We start from the raw sequence: 18,153 nt of genomic DNA on the forward strand, positions 1-18,153 counted from the left end.
GTTGGACGCAATCGTTGCGGTCATGGGGCTTTGCCATTGTAGACGTGCATATGAAGTGACAGTGGTTTGTGGAGCGTTTTTCTTGTCATTTAGCGAGCTGTCGGCGTCCAAAAACGACATGCCTGTCGGAACCAGAATATATATACGTATATTATTCAAAAACGAGAGATAAATAAAAAATAGGGCCGTTTAGAGATGTTCAATTAAATAGCTATAATATATATAGGTACATCTGATATTCTGATGACATTGCCGTGCACATAATATGCTATATGATTGGATTATAAATTTGTAGATGTGTGTGTGTGTTTAAAGACGATATACGACGAATGCGATGGTTTTTTTTTTTTTTTTAATTTTGTTATAGGTGGAAAGGTTGCCTGCGGCAGTCGCTATGCCTGGCTGCTCGTCGTAGCCAATCGTGATAAAATGGTATGGTGATGGGTAGAAGGGGTTCAAGTTGGAAGGATTGTGATTTAAAATGTGAAAAACGTAATTCACCCACCTCTAACCGTTTTAAATTTATTGGATACCGTGTCCGCTCGAGCGGAATACCGTTGTCTGTCCGCGGCCCGGCCCAGGCTGCGGGACGCGAATGTTTCCTGTTCGGGTTCCGAAAGCGATATACTGAACCGTTGCACGTCCCCCGAACTCGGCGTGCAAACTATGTCCACGCCGTTCTGAAATTCTACGGCAGCCAACAGCAATTTGTCCGCCCATGACCACCCTGTGCAATTTTACAAAAAAGTCTTAAAAATGTTTTAAATTTAACACTCAAGATAGTACTGAATTAAATAACTATGATTACACAGTAAATAATTCATAACCACAACAATATACACTCGATTACAATTTTATGCAACTGACAACTTTAAGGTTAGAGATAAATAATTATATTATTACCTTTTTATTATTATTATTATATTAAAGGAAATTCTAACTATAAGTACTTAGTTGTGTTAGCAGAGCCATATTTTGAATTTTGCAACCCGGATCACTTAAAAAATAATCACCCTTATTTTAGAGAGTTGATATAGGGTTACCATATTTTATTTTGCTTAAACCAGAACAAGCATTATTTGCATATTTGTATGTATTAATGAAAAAAATGCTAATGCTTTTCAGTTTTCCACAGTCAACGGACTATTTTTATTATTCAATTTTTTCGTAACTGAAATATCATACACATTTTGACAAATTTACAAGAGTCAGTACTTTATATTTTTAAATTAAAAACTAATTATGTTCCAAATCAGAATGAGTAACCGAAAAAGTTATCAAGTATCGATAAGTGATAACAACCATTGTGATTACGGACAATTGGAACGAAAAAACAATGATCGTATTCATCATTTGTTAATAATAGCTACCGGTTTATCACTAAGCTGGAAAGATAACTTTAATGTAGAAATTTCTATCAATCGAGTAATAAACTTGTTTATTTAATTATTTATTAAATAATATTGTTTTATTTTACAGAAATGTTCAATAAAATAAAAATAAAAAAATACGAATATAATAATTAATAATACTCATAATTTAAATTTAAATCTGAGACAATTAACCACTTCGAAACACTTATCAGGGCACCAGGATACTGTATTCAAATAAAATTAAACGGAACTTAATGAAACTCAATAATTCGGTTAAATGAAAACAAATTTTGATAGAATAAGACCTTGTATTTTATATAACTTGTACCTATATAAAATATAATAATTAGGACAGATACTTGTATAGTGTTTCATCATTTATATTGTTTGGTAAAAACAATTTCTAGTTTATACTGAAATGTGTTTCATTACCTAACAATTTTGTATGTACAGATTTTTTTTTTGCATATTGTTTTCAAAAAATTTTTTTTTATACATGAGTATACAGCTGTACTGAAGTATTATTTTTATAACTCGTGTAAATCACCAACTACCAATTAGTGAATAATATTTTTTTAAGATTTTATAAACATGCATATTTATGCTGATGAGCAGACGTACTAATAACTTAAATAACCCATTTGTTATACAAGATAGTATAAAATTTCGATGACAATTTTGAAAAGTATATGAACTTGTTTTATATTCATAAAAAAAAAAAAAATAAGTATTAAAATCATCGAGTTGATTTGTATTGAATAGATTTAAACAAGGCTAAGGGTACTAACAAATTTGAGGTAAAAAAGGTAGCTACAATATATTGAGAAAAAAAAGTTTTAAAGTTTCTAACTTGGCGACCTTCTAAACACTGACCTGTGCAATATTTAAACTTATAATATATTATTTTTTCAATGTATTTATTTAAAAATTATTTAAATACATTTTTAAATTTATTATTTCTGTTCATATATTGTGATTTTTATGCCATATGTTTTTTGCATAACAATTGGTGTAAGAAACACTAAATAGTATTTCACTAAAATGTACGAAGTAAAAAACTACGTCAATATATCCAAAAAATAATATTAAAAAATTCAATTTTTTTCTTTTTATCAATAATAAGACAAAATTCAAATATTTAATATTATATGTTTTATAATATAAATACATTTTTAGCATTTTATATCATGTTAACTGTACTATTATTATCTGTGGGTTTAAGTCATTTAAATAAATAAATACAACTAAAATCATAATATGATATGCTTATTACACATTTATACTGTAAGCGTTACAAATATATATATATAATACAATTTTAATGAGTTTAGTTTTAAGGTATTTTCATAATGCTAATATTATTTTCTATACAAGTTTTAAATTAAATAATAATAATAATGATTTTAAATATTTACAAAAATATTCATAAAATACATTTAAAAAAAAAATTAATATAATATTAATTTTATAACTATTTATAATTTCATGTTTTGAATTATATATTTTTAAATGATTGTTTCACAATAATAAAATAAAATAAATGTAATTTAATTTTTTTGTGTTTGTTAATTAACCATTTTTTCAGTAGAATGATAATATTATGTTCCGATCATTAATTCTCTGGTAGAAAATTAGAGCTAATTTGTACTAAAGGAGGTTAAACAATAAGAAAATACAGATATTTTTATGATTTAAATCATTAAAATTATTGATTTGTATAACTATGGTTACTTAAAAGTTATACCGTTTTCGTTCAGAATCGTTTTTCATCGTGTAGATACACTGCTTTATAATTTAATTCAAATTTAATATACTCATTTCAGTGATCTATTCAGTGATAAGTTACACCACTCGACACGTCCTGCTGTACAAAAAAGCATTTACTCAATTATTTTGAATGGTTTTTTTTTTTTTTATATATATATATTATTCTTGATTATCTAACAGTACACAATCTAAATTCGAGATCTATTCATAGTACCATTAGCACGTTGAGCCTGACCTAATTCGGACCACAAGAGTAATGTAGACTACAGTCATGAATAAAAAATAATTAATAATAACGGTTGATGTTATGCTTTTTATTTAGCACGTTTTTTTTCTAGACATTTTTTCCATGGAAATAATATATTATACGCATTTTAACGATTAGGTACCAATATTTAAATCTAGTTTTTCCAATAAATACCGGCTCGTATACTTCTTCTTGTTTTACAAATCGCATTCCAAACCACCGAAATTTAAAAAAATATATATGCATCCTTACCGATATCATAAATAAGTAACATAGTCAGCGGCACACCATACCTTTCTCCATGGCGTCCAACAGAGCATCGGTAGGCCGCACCTCGTCCCTGCACAAGAGCTTTGCAAACGCGCCCAACGAACGCAGCTCGTCCCGGTCCCACCGTCGCCGCCACTCGTCCAGGTGCCAACAAGTGCTGTGCGACACGTCGTACAGCTGGCGCAAGAACAGCGACAGCGGCGGCCCAGTCCGACGCTGCGCCGCCGGCACCACGGTGACCGGAAGTGGCCGAGACGTCCGCCGCGGCGTGCAACCGTCCGAGCACGAACCGCACCAGGTCGAGTCGCCGCCGATGTCGGCCACCGTGGCGTCCGCGTACGTCGGACAGCAACCGGCGCACCGCTTCCGGTCCGCCGCCGGTGGAAGACGACTCCGCGCTGGCGTCCCCGAGACACCGGCCGCGACGACCACCGCCGACGCTGCTCTTTTTCTCGGCGGCCAAACGCATCGGCCGCCGCTTCCGGTCGTTGTTCTTCGTGTCCCGGGCTGCCCCGTAAATGGCCAGTGCCTGTTCCGCGACAACTGACACCAGGTACGCAGCGTCCAGCCCGATCTCGTCTCCGGCCACCAACCCGGTGTTGTACCGTGGGATTTTCTCTTCCGTCAGGAAGTGCCACGCGGACGACGATTCTGCCGCACCAGCTGCCACCTAAACGATATACTAGAGTGTACAAATCACTACTGTAACGGTGTAGTAAATCATCAGGCTTATTAGCAGTAGTCGGTTTATTATTTTACATTTCGACGGAGTTCGTTGGTCAATGTTATCGTTCGAAAAATATTTTACTTTTACAAACCAAATACCCTAAACCGAATTTTATTCAAAAAATGTATTGTGCTAATGCGTTTAAACTTTACGGCACATGGCCAGTGGTGTAATTTCATAATATTTGTGATGGTTGATAGGTGTATACGATTTTTGTACACTTTACTAATTGTCAAAAAAAAAAAAAAATGTCTGCATGGGAGTTTGCAGGGAGTTCGGGGATTTCCAAATTTTGTCAATCAAATACATTATAGTAACACGTTAAATAATTACATGTCCGTGGTATGCTGTTAAATCTACTTTAGACAGTCTCTCACGGTCATTTGTAAATAATTATTATTGCGCCGTGGGCTTGTGTATTTCGAATCGATTCGGCCGACCTTTCAGTTATTTAGCGTATTACTTGTGTTTCAACTTTCAATACACAATAGCGCAGTCACTAATTATTATATTCGTCACATTTAAAAATTGAGTATTAACATTGTAGTCACTGTTGAGGATGTACGTTAGGGGTTCCGCCTGTGCGTGGTTCTCATCGTGTTATGCATAATTAATAGAAACCACTAGTGACGTTGCGTGCGATTTCCATTACCGTAATAATATTTTAGGCCGATAAGCAAAACGCACACCTTAATAACCATGACATGGTACACAATGCAGGTATATAATACGCGTACTGTTTATGTGTGTTATGACCGAAGCCTACCCATACCGTTGCAGGTGTGCGGCGGCAGCTCTAGAATATTTTTTGAGATAAACCGGTAAATTCAATATGGGTAATAATTTATATTATTGTCATAAATATGCTGGAAAAAAAACTAACTTAACCACCAAACTCTATAGTAAATTTTGACATTGGTCAACTTTTGGGTGGAATCGCCAACGAACTCCGATGAATTCCTATATCGTTATAGACTTATTATACGCACTGGCCATTCAAAACGCTACGTCCGATAGTTTGAAAATATACAGCACGGTAGATATGAACAATGAACAGTTTATATAATAATATATTCATATTTCACTCGAAATGTATAGGAACTTGAACGTACATTAGTAAACGAGATATATAATATAATTAAATCTCAGACTTATAAGTTATAGATACTAATAATGTGTATATTATAAAATATATAATATCGATGGTAAAGGCCAATTTTTGTAACTTACCCTTTGGTCGAAAAGTCAACGAATCATTAAATTATTTTTATTTGAATTTTATAATCCAAAGATAAACACTGACAACATTTTTTATAAAAAAATATTCCGACAAGACCTGTTTTTGACTGTTTCTTTCTTATTTTTCATTTTATGTCGGAAAAATTGTCATACCAATTTCAAAACTAAGCTTTTATAATCATGGGTATGATGTAGGTACATTATATTCGTACTAAAATGTTTTTTTTAAATTTAATTTTTACAAATATAGGAATTGAATTACTTATTTCTCTGATCAATTTATAGGATATCAATCTTAAAAGTAAAAGAGGTTCTTGTGAATTTAAAAAGTAAATTTGAATGATACTGAAAATAATATCCTTAATATTTGCATAAATTAATTTCAAAAAAGTTAATTTTTTCTATTGAATAAATTAATTTTTATTCTGTTGAAGTATGTTGATGACACCTGTTGCTGGCTGTCTTCATGTATTTTTCATTTTATGAAGTAAGGAGGGCTGTGAGGTTTCAAAATTAAGATCACATTTATACGAGAATGGCGTGTATCTTATTCTCAAAACAAAAAATTTCAAAAATCTTAATTTTTACTAGAAAATTTCTTGAAAGCGTATTCCCAATTACCTTATGTAATCACGATTTAGCAGGAAAAACTAAGTTTCGTTCAAATTTCAAAACTAGGGTTTGAACATAATAACACTATAGCACAAATCAGTAAGGTTAAAAATGCTATCAAAATACCTGAATATTTGGTAGAATGGCGTGACCTTAGGCTAGGTGCTAGGTCATAGATAAAGATAAATTGTATGATGCATCAATAATAATTGCCAAATCAAGTGTCAAAGGTTATTGGTCCATCAGTTATCTTGTAATAAAAACATTGGTATTTATTGACTTGATCAAGAACGATTATGTAGGTAAATGTACAGTTTTAAGTGCTTCCAGTAAAATTACGCATGTGCTCGTGAGCGACGACAGTCAGCCTTTTACCCATCGATATAACTTCCATATACATATAATATGTCAAATTATGCTTACGCAATGTCTGGTGGCCAACATTCCTTTGAACACTTCACCAATATACTCCACTTGTTTTCTCGAGTAATCGAACCTCCGGGGTTTCGGATCCATGGTCTCCAGCACCCGGTACCACTTGTACAGCATGACCGACTCCAAGTTCTGCCAGTAATCGGCGTCTGTGTTCTGAAACGCCTGTCCGGTGACGATCGAGTCGCTGCCCATGGACTTCTCGAACAATCCGTACATGTACGCCTCCACAATTTCCACATCGTTCTGGTAATCGTCCTCGGACACCATCGTCCGGCAGGCCCGAGGTGCGTTTAGTACGACGTTTGCATATGGATAGAAGTATGACCTGTGATGCTGGGCCTTGAGCGCGGCAACTAATGCGTCGAGCACCGTCAGCACGTGCTCGGCCACGCACCGGTGGTCCCAGTCCTCGACGCGGCTGCACGCTTCCAGCCGGAACCACAGCAACGTCTTCAACATGTAACCGCTCACCACGCACACGCCGTTGTCACCTTTCCGCAACTTTGGCACCTTGGTCCGGAGGAAGTGATAGATGTTGCTCACCACGCTCCGTTCCGAGTAGTGCGTCTGATACAGACATTCGGCCGCCGGAAATCTCATCTGCCAGGTGGCTGATCGGTCGTAGCATCGGACCGTCAGATGTGGCGCCACCGGAACCGCATAGTATCCCTGTAACATAACATATTATTTGGTATACGAGACGTTCAATGTGATATATTCGATTTTGATACGCCAACAAATCGATAGCTGTTCATAATGTATCATTTTAATGGCCATCTGGATCATAATAATACTCGTAATATATATATATATATATATATAATTTACAATTTAATTATTGACTCGTGTAATACACTTATTTCAGTAATTGATTATTCGTTTCGTATTTTCGCGCATTAATATTAGTTAAACAATACTCTAGAAAGACCTACCCCGTGTTTAAACTTATTATATCTATTTTTATTTATGTTTTCCACATAATATCTTGCTCTTAAAAAAGTTTGACTGGTTTATCATAATAATATACAACCATATTATAATATTCGTGTACTTGTTATCTACATATATTTTGTTTCTGTTTTTATTTATACATATTTTATTTTTAAATATAGTTAATATTTTTTTTTTCTTAAAACCTTAGATAACTAATTTATTGATCTAATCTATGTGTATAATTTATTAATAGTCAAATTACCAAGAGTTCCCTTTAATTATTCGTGCTTATAAGTTATAGTTATTAGGTAAGTGTTGGAATATATATATTTTATATAATTTTGAGTGCATATAATCTAATTTATAATATACGACACATGCATATTTCATTGGATTCAAAATATTTGCATATTTGGTATAATTATTATATATTAATTGAAAACGATGATGGGGGTGACATATTGAGCTTCTGTGTATGATAATTAGTCACATAAAATACAGATAATCGAATTTGACATTCTGAATAGAGTGCATTGTCAACATTATACGGCGTCAAGTCATAATAATATAAAATATTTCGATTACAACAAAATCAATTGTTCGTTTTTGGTGACGAATGTTTCTACAGTTTGTGCGCTCACCATAGTCATGGCCCGTTGATGTATAAGAATGTCTGGATGTGTTAGTGGTATTCTGGATAAGATGTCTGTATACTTAGGCCAACCGGAAAACTCGATGGCGGGCAAAAGAACCACTGCAATATCTCCCGACGTTTTCGGACCTGATATGCGTAACTTGACGCACTGCGCGTCTTCAACGACGGCGATCCTTAGGTCTCTGGGGTCGGGAAACTTGCTGGATCCGGCACTACCTGCGTTTAATTACATTATAATTTATATCTATAAACTGTAATATACAGAGTGTTCAATGTATTTGGAAACGGTTATTAGACTAATGGCTGGGATTGATACACGATAATAATATATGATATAATTAATGAGGTTATTAAATATTACACATTATAAATAAATATCGGTGTTTTCTGTGATTGCTCTACCCAGATATTAAAATATGTATATAGTAATCAAGAGTTTCCAAACGTAATGAACGCATGCAGGTATACTATACATATGATAAGCCTGTATAAATAAATGTCTCACACTTACCCATTCCGAAAAATACTTGTTCGTCGGCGGGACTCTTTAGGATCTCATGCAGTAATCCCGCGTCTACAATCTTACCAGGACACCCGCACAAGTAACTTTCGTCCACGTCTTCGGGTCGACCGACGAAGTCACTCTTGCAAGAAGCGGACTTGGCTAGCAACTCGACGAAACGCAATTTCAATTTGTCACTATCAATGTATAAGAATAAACACTACATTATCTACTAAAATTAGAGTAAAATAATAAAATAGACCATGCCCCATTAAAATACTTTTTCAGTCCAAATACTCGAGATCAATTATAGCACAAGTAACCTAATAACACATAGTAACCTAACGACTTAAAGGCGGACGTGAATACTGGAATACAAATAGAGAATAGTAGATATTAGGCTTTAGGAAATAAAGCTAGATCGAGGAATTTATACCGAAAATACTAAAAATCTAATAATATGTAACTTTGGTACGTAACCAGCAGTTTTGTATGGGTATGATCGCCAAGAAAGACTAAATAAACGAAATGTTCAGTATTTAAATGAACAATTCTACGAAGAATAACTTATAGACTTCGAGTAAACAGTCCACTTATTTTATTCCAACTTTGTTGAATGGAAAAAACGTCTCGACAATGAACTAAACAACTATTAATTCCATAACCGTACATATTAGGAGTAGTCACGAAAAGGATTAAATTAGCTGGACTTCTTTAGATAAAAAAAGGCATTTTTGTAAAAATAGGTATTAAGAAAGATTCAACTGGAAAATATCCTTAAGTATACCACACTAAAGGTAGATACACTAAATTAAAAATATATCAAAGCAATAACATCAGATTTACAGTATTAAGATAAGTGGGTAGATAATAAAGATGGATGATAATAAATTTGTTTGGAATAATTGTCTTGAAGGCCAAAACTTACAAAAAAAAAAAAATAAAAATAAATATTATATATCGTCATATGGCGCTTGATTATTGTCTTTTCCAGTACAACAAAGACTTAAAAGTATTTATGACTACATAGAAAAAAATTGCTAATGGTATATACTATAATCGATGGATGTCATCGAAAATGACATTATTTTTATTTTGTAGAATATCGAGGGTTGTTTTTTTTTTTTTTTTAATAAAATTTATCGTCTACAAATAAGCGCGTATTTTAGTGTATGCGTTAAAACCCCCAAGAAAAACTTTTTTCCTGATCACCCTTGTCTTGGGGAGAGCAAAGAGTAAAAAAATATTTATTTTTTATTTTGTTAAGTTTGTCCTTGTAGGATGTTTAACAAAACATGGTTATCAAATAAGTGTCAGGCGAAAAATTTAAATTTTGATTAATGGTGCACCGAACTGTGCGTTATCAAGCAGCAAAATCTCTGGGTATGTTAAGGATTGACACGTTTCATCAATTTTAGGTTATATGCGTTTACCGAAACCGATCATTAAAAGCTTGACATGATACATTACAATCGAATGTTTGTGAAAATTTGAACGCACAAGAACAATACAAAAATATATCAGGCGTGCCGAACCCGTTTTGACAATAAGTTTTATTTGTATTATTATTTCTGATAGCATTTTGGGTAACGTTGTATAAATAAGTCTCAAATGATAGTCAATCGCGGAGATTTGCGCTTAATAATCCCAAAAGCCTAACCTTTTGTTATCCTTTTTGGCTCTCTAGTTTTACAGCAGTTCGTGTAAAATATATATCACCGTTGGTTGTTATACTCAAGTCTCAAACAAACAATATTACTATTTTAGTTATCGTACAGATTTGGCTTAGTATAATATGATAAACATTTTATTTTCATGTTCATTGTATTTTTCGTTTGATTACCATATAAGTATAATTGCAGCGAAATAAAATTCGTACATGATTATTGTTTTATTGATATAACTATACATATAATATAAAATATAAATTAGTATATTACATTTTGATAACACCAAATAATTTAATTTATATGTATATACGTTTATGGCATATAATAAACATTTTCTATTATAACGGTATATCATAAATATTATGAAATATTCAATTTATTGTCATTCTGAACAAAAACTAATTTGAATGTATAAACGAATATTCTATATTATCATAATATATTTTTTTTAAGCTCAAAACTCGTATAAATATAAATATAATATACCTCGGTATTCTTCCATTTAGAAAATATTTTTAAACATGATATTATCATTATAATATACGAGTATAAAATTTAATTTTACGAAACAAAATTTGATATAATTTATCAATTAATTAGTTAGTTAAATTAAACGTTATTTTTATTGGTTTGGTTTTCAAGTATACTCAAATGTTTAATGAACAAATAATCAATTTAAAAAAATATAATAAAGGTTGTACGTATAAATTGCTACTATATACAATTTTTATCAGTTCTAATATTACTGATAATCATTTAACAATATCATAACTTGCTATGGCGTTGACATTTAACGAGGAATAATATTGTATTACATAATTTATTAATAATAAAAATGACATGTATTTTTACTAAATATTAAAAATGTTTAAAATATACGAAAAACATAAAAGTATAGATAAAAAATAAAATTAATTAAATGAATAATATTTTTTTGAATTGTAAATGGATGTGACGTACGGTACTTTTTTAGGTAGAACTTTAAAGTGGAATCAAAATATTATTTAAATTAAATTGCTTTGTTTCGCTTTTCAGCTATAAAATAAAAGGGAATTGGTTTGAATTAATAAAATATACTTACCAACATAGTTAAAAAAAAAAAAACAAATTAATGAAAAATTGCATTATTTCATTTATCATTCTTTAAAAATTTATATTTCCCTAAAACTAGATCTAATTAACAAGTTTTATTGTTAATTTCATACAATTAAATATATACTGTAATTATAATTTAAAATAAGTATGTTATTTTACCGTCTGAGATATCCATCATTGTCGATTAAATCGGCCCATTTTTCAGGTTCATTGGTGACTAGCCGGATTTTAGCAAAGCCTTGGGGTACGCCATCTTCTTCCACTACACATCTTACTTGATAGTCAAAATCGTCTTCGTAAATTTTCGGTTCTGACAATACGTCAAGTCTTATGTAGTAACTAAAACTTTTGGATAACTGAAATTATATTAATTTGATTGAAATAATTATATCAGTATACCTAATTTATTAATAGTTATTCAAATTTAATTTATTATACTCTATAATATTACGTATATTGTTTTTTTAAGTTACAATATTTTTTACTTTAATTACAGAATTTTTTGTCGGGGGAAAGTTAAATTAATTATTTTTATTGTTGACCAGACCTTTATTGAAGATGACATGGGTTCTGCGGTGACCAAAAACTTGCATGCGAATCGTTTGTCCAACTTCCCAATTCCACACAACAAACGTTGAATAATACGATTAACTATGGCTTCAACGTTTAGTGATGATGAACTAGTAGATAAATCATCTACACATAATTTTTAATGAGAATAATATAAATTATTTAATAAGTAGTTATATAAAATAATAAAATACCTATATAACTCATTATAAAATTATTAATTTTGATTAATCATTCATCATATTTAATTAACTTTGAAACATTAAAGCCATATAGAACATCAATTATTATAATAATTATATTACCTATTAAAAAGCTCAATTAATAAAATGTGATAAATGAAAAAGTTGAAAAAATAGTAATACAATATATTTTAATAAGAAAAACATATAGATAAGTTCATAGCTCAAAACTATAAAGTATTTGTTAAGATGTAATGGTATTTTATAAGACTGTGAGTTATAAAACAATATAATTAATAAAATAAACAGGATAAATAATGAAAATAAATAACTGATTCGATAAATTTTTGTGTAGTTGAGAGTAGATTGCTTTAAAGTTTAAATACATATATATATATAATCAGTTACATAATAGTAAACATAATACAATTTAGCTATTGATCTAGAAACTAAAAAGTAACAACTATAAATGATACTAAAGCATATCAGAAATTGTAAAATGGGTTAGGTTTGTGGTAAAATAATGGAATTTCTATAAAACGTAAATTAAACATTGTCTCTCAATTCTGAAATATTGAGTATACAGATACAATTTATTTACTATTTAGTATTCATTTTAATTCACATTAGTTTTTCTTTTAACTTATGTTTTATTATCAATCATAAAATAGTAAATAGTTTTTAGAAGTACAAGACAAAAATGTAATTTGTTACAGATGTGAAAAAAAATAAAATATTAATCATGAATTTTATTTTAAATGTTCTTAAATTAAGAAAAAAAATTATATTTTAAAAGCTTTTAAAATGAAATATTTTAGTAATGCTTTAAAATCTTAAAAATTAATCGTGGACATAATTTTTGGATTAAGTAAAACCAAAATTATTAAATTTGCTTTGGAAAATTCAAAACCACTTTTTAATATTATTTGGTATGCTTAAAATTATTACTGTTGTAAAATTGAACATACTGTCTTGAAAATAATAATATAACTATGAACTAATTTAATAATATTAATGTATATTATATGGCGTTTTCTGAAAATTGATTTGCTCCATACAATAGGATAAATACATACTATACAACTAAAATGTACTAATAAAAACACATAAAAACGTAGTAAAAATACCTCTATCTTTTAAATAAACATTTTTTTTTAGATAAAAAAATGTATGTCTTATTTTAAATTAAACATTGTAAGAAAGATCTTCGTACACTATATTAAAACCATAAAAAAGGAACTAATTAATTACGGAGTATAAATAAAAATTAGTTATACTCGAAAAGAATTAGATTTTCATAATTAGTCAATACAGAATATAGATAACTACCAAGTTCAAATTAATTTTTCAAGAGTAAATATTCTATGTTACTTTTATTTCCTACCTACAAAATACACTAGTCAAAGAATAACATTTCTATTCAAAGCTGTATATATATATATATATATATATATATATATATATATATAATATATAATTTTCATTTTAACATGAAATGTGTTTTTAATTTAGCGCTTGAATACATTTTTCAAAGGAAGAATAATTATCGTTGTGTGCACAAACGTCAAAATTAAAATAAATATACAAAACATCTAAAGCGATACCATTAGTCACGACCCTCTGAAATTTGAAAGTTTGAAACGTATTTACATTTTTTCTTACTACGTCTTGCACTTGATCGATTTTAAAGATTCTTTTTGTTATTATTTAAAAAGCGTGAAGCCCTATACTTGAGAACTTTATGAGACTCTTTACACATTTATACCAAACGAAATGAAAAAGTGGGATTCCATCAAATAACGTAATATTATATTATGCGTTTGTACCAGTTTAATATTGTAAATTAAAAATTATAAAATTTATGGAATATATTCACGCGTTTGTTCGTGTGTAAGTTTACATATTGTAATACGTTTATAAATGTATGTGTATTATAAATTAAAATATTATAATTTATAATATTTTAATGCACAGTAAAATATTTAAAATATTTATTCTAGTATACAATTTAATAATATATCATCTACGTATTGAAAAAAAATTAAAACAAATAAATGTTATCGAAAATGTTTTATTCAATTAGTCGGCACGAATCTGATCTTTGAGATAAAATTACTATACGCACATATAGCTGTCGACAAGAGAGATAGAAAATGAACATAGATTACAAATAAATAAGACAACTGAAGTCTTAAGCTTGTTTATTTTATTGATGTTAAATTAATTATCACATATATGTATAAATAAACGTATTGATTAAGTAAATTACGATAAAAAAAATCGATTAAAAAGAAACAAACCACAAACGTTGTTAATAAAATTGTTGAGTTATTTCATATGAATATAATGTAGTCTTTATAGATTATATTCCATACTATACTATTTTGTCCTTATCCCATGACATTCTTGGTAAATAATAGTAATTTGTCAACCTACAGATAATTAATGTAATTACCGGTTTAGTTTACCGATTCATAGTCGAGTTTATATCTTCTATCTATCATTATTTAGCTAGATATTATAACTAAATAAATAGACTAGTATTAAATCACTTGGTACTGTAGTTACTAGTAATTAATTAAGTTCTTAATTTCTCAATCATTTAATAAAATGCAAGAAAATTTATGTTATGATCTCATTCCGTTATAGATATTAATTCAAATAAAATATATATGCAATTTAAGTTATGGTTATCTACCGTAACGGTGATATATATCATATTATATTTTTATTCAAATTTTCAATATGTTATTTACGAATAGAAGAATTATAATTAAATCAATTTGTAATTTTAATACAGTTTAATAATATTCCTACAGTTGAAAATAAGTGATTCACGTTAAAAAAAAAAATGATTAAAAACGACGAAAGTTTGAGGAGTTATCCACATTAGATTCAAATGATTCCGCTAATAATTCTGAATAAAAGAAAATAATCACAATCATGAAAATCGTGTACAGGAGCTCTAAATTTTTGCCTTGTGCTTTTAAAAAAAGGTCGTATTTTAGAATACCTATTGAAGAATTACTAAATTCCTAACTTGTTTGTTGTTTTTTTTTTTTTTTTTTTTTTTAATATATCAGACATAATATTTTAAGAAATATTTTATTTAATAATTTTTAAAATTGTAAATAGTATCTAAAAACGAAACGATATAGAACATATTAAATCACAGCCGAATCTTATTATTTTAGCAGTTTTTAATCGGTTCTGTGAGATTTGGTATCCAACGTTGATTTTATACGATGCTATGTCGTTACCAACTCCCTCTGAGTACATGATAACCAACTCATCGATTACTGAATGCGAATCTTGTTCCTTTGTCCTTTATTCTATCTCATGGTGCCTTACAGGTTTTGGTCTTTCACAGTAGGTAAGTATGTGTTTATTTCGATTTTAGCGTGTCGTTTGAAACATATTTCAAAATTCTAAAAAATCACTAGCCATAATCTAGACTTGGTCTAATAAATATAATTTAAAAAAAAATAGTAACATCTCATTGTACGACTTCCTATTTTATGTAAATAGAACACCCATTAGACATAAAACTAAGTAATTTAAACTAGTGATTAATATGTGGTAAACGATAACCAATAAATACACCTACCTTTTAATAACAATGTATAAATTTACATTTTCCATAAACGTGTCACAATAAATTATACGTCCACTTTTTAAAAACAATATTAATTGCTGTCAATAATATATTGCTTGGTTTTTTTTTTTTTTTTTTTAATTTATTTACATGTAATTATAAAACACTAATTTTCAACCGTGCAGTTATAAATATTACATACTTTTTAACATCATATTATTATTTGCTTTTATTTGAAAGTTTTGTAAAAGTAAACGCATAAAAATAATGTCTGAGTGCGACAGACGGTCACTACCGCATCTAGTGGCGAGGTGATAAATTATACCTGTACGATTATATTATAGAACGATAAAAAACAGGTATCATAAAAAAGTACGCTTATAATATTATACTGAGCTGATATACCTATCCTCAAACATGTTAAAACGTTATGCATAATATATCGACACCTCCATTTAAAACTGCAACAACTCAAATAATCTACGCTATATTTACTTAAAAATGAATAAAATATATGATTGCATTTTTATTACATATAGTTACAAATGTATTATAAATTTAAGTTTTCTATTAGAAAACATATGGTATGTGTTATAGTTATAAAATATTTGGTTTAATTTTAATCATTGTTATTCCTGAATAATAGCTTTTTCAAGTTTTTATAGTTTTGAACTGCAGAGGCGTAAATATAATAGATTTTGTAGGTGCGCTGCAAGAATATGTTAAAAGAAATCGCCAATCTCTTGTATTCGGTCATATCCATAGCGCAGTGGACAAGTCTGTTTCAGAGGATTTCTTGTATAAATATCACAAAGTGATAAAGTCGTTAAAGTCAGTAGATATACGTGCATTATGTAAGCGCATTCGCTGTAGCGCAGGATTTACGCGATCACGTACCCGAGTTTTCATAACCGCGCAGGAAGTTGTCGTTGAGCCGTTGCATCTGACCGGCGTTGAAATGCAGTTCCGTAGACGGCAAGTACAAGTCCTTGTTGGTACGAAGACGGCCGTGGCCCGTGGCCGTACTGCTTGTTCCGCAGCCCATGATGGCGACGACGATCGTGTGCAACTTTTCACACGTGGTGACCGAAAACGGACTGACGAGGCGGTGGATTCTATGCGTCCGGCGACCAATTGCGGAAGAACATTTCCGGTCGCCATCGCCGCCGATCCCGTGGTATCATTTCCCCGCCATCCCCCGACAATCGCCGATCTCCCGTGTACGGTGTCACAGGAGTTCCGGTTCGCGGAACTCTCGTTTTCCGCGTCCGGCCCGCGCCGTATAGCAATATCATAATGATGTATTTTATTATATCACAGTATATAATACGAGTACCGCCCACGCAAGTACATTATTATTATGTACACATATCTAGTATTACCTTTACCTATATATTATAATATTAATGAACGTATGCATACGCATCGTGCGCGCGTACGGACCACGCCGTCCGAATTCAAACACCATAACGCCAATACGTGTATGTAAGGCGCGTACGTATAATGTTTTTGTGTTATAATAATATTATAGCTGCCGTGTATACAGAACAGACGTCCGTCGGGTCGAAATTGATTTTCGTACACAGCCGTCGCGTATACAATAATGTAACGGGTCTAGAAGTGTCGTTTGCCGTTTTTTGCCTTCACTCCGTTCATCCGACGAGGTGATTTAAAAAAAATTCAAATCCTACGGGAACCCTACGACGATGCACCTGAAACGTGTTCCGAAATATACGTAGTTCGTACACTGTATTATACGTATAGTGCAATTTATTACCGGGATAACGTCGTACGACGACAATAATATATGCGCGTCTTTTTTTTCTTCGAATTACAATATTATGAGTTACGCGTTGTCATTATTGTAATTATTCGAGGTGATGACGTAATTGATATTGGCAATATACATTTATAAGTTGACGGTAACACCGTTGTCGTTACCTACTCGTTTTCATATTTTAACACACCCGCCTCCGGTACACCGCTAACCGATGCGACGGTTTAAACCCCGGGTCATTTATTGCTCGTTGATTCATTTTTTTTTTCTTATTCTAATATTATGTTTATTCTTGATATTTTAAAATATCGTAAATGTTGCTATTCTCCGTATTACGTACATTGTAAGGTCTTTGCACGGGGTTTCGTCGTTGTTTAAATACTGATAAAAAACATATATGTATATCACACGCGCCTGTTGTATTATACTATTTTTAAACGATTTTCGCTTTACATGTATTTGTGTACATTAGTCAATTGACCACGTTTTGTATATCTGTTCATA

The 18,153-nt window shown here is 30.6% G+C and overlaps 1 pseudogene; it reads right to left on the minus strand.

Moving 5' to 3' along the window:
* Positions 1–16,943, minus strand: part of LOC112600623 — an 18,664-nt pseudogene extending 1,721 nt beyond the window's left edge.
* Positions 16,944–18,153: the final 1,210 nt, after the last annotated feature.

This window comes from Melanaphis sacchari, unplaced genomic scaffold (assembly GCF_002803265.2).
Source record: "Melanaphis sacchari strain LSU unplaced genomic scaffold, SCAv2.0 Contig0_pilon_pilon, whole genome shotgun sequence".
Lineage (NCBI taxonomy): Eukaryota > Metazoa > Arthropoda > Insecta > Hemiptera > Aphididae > Melanaphis > Melanaphis sacchari.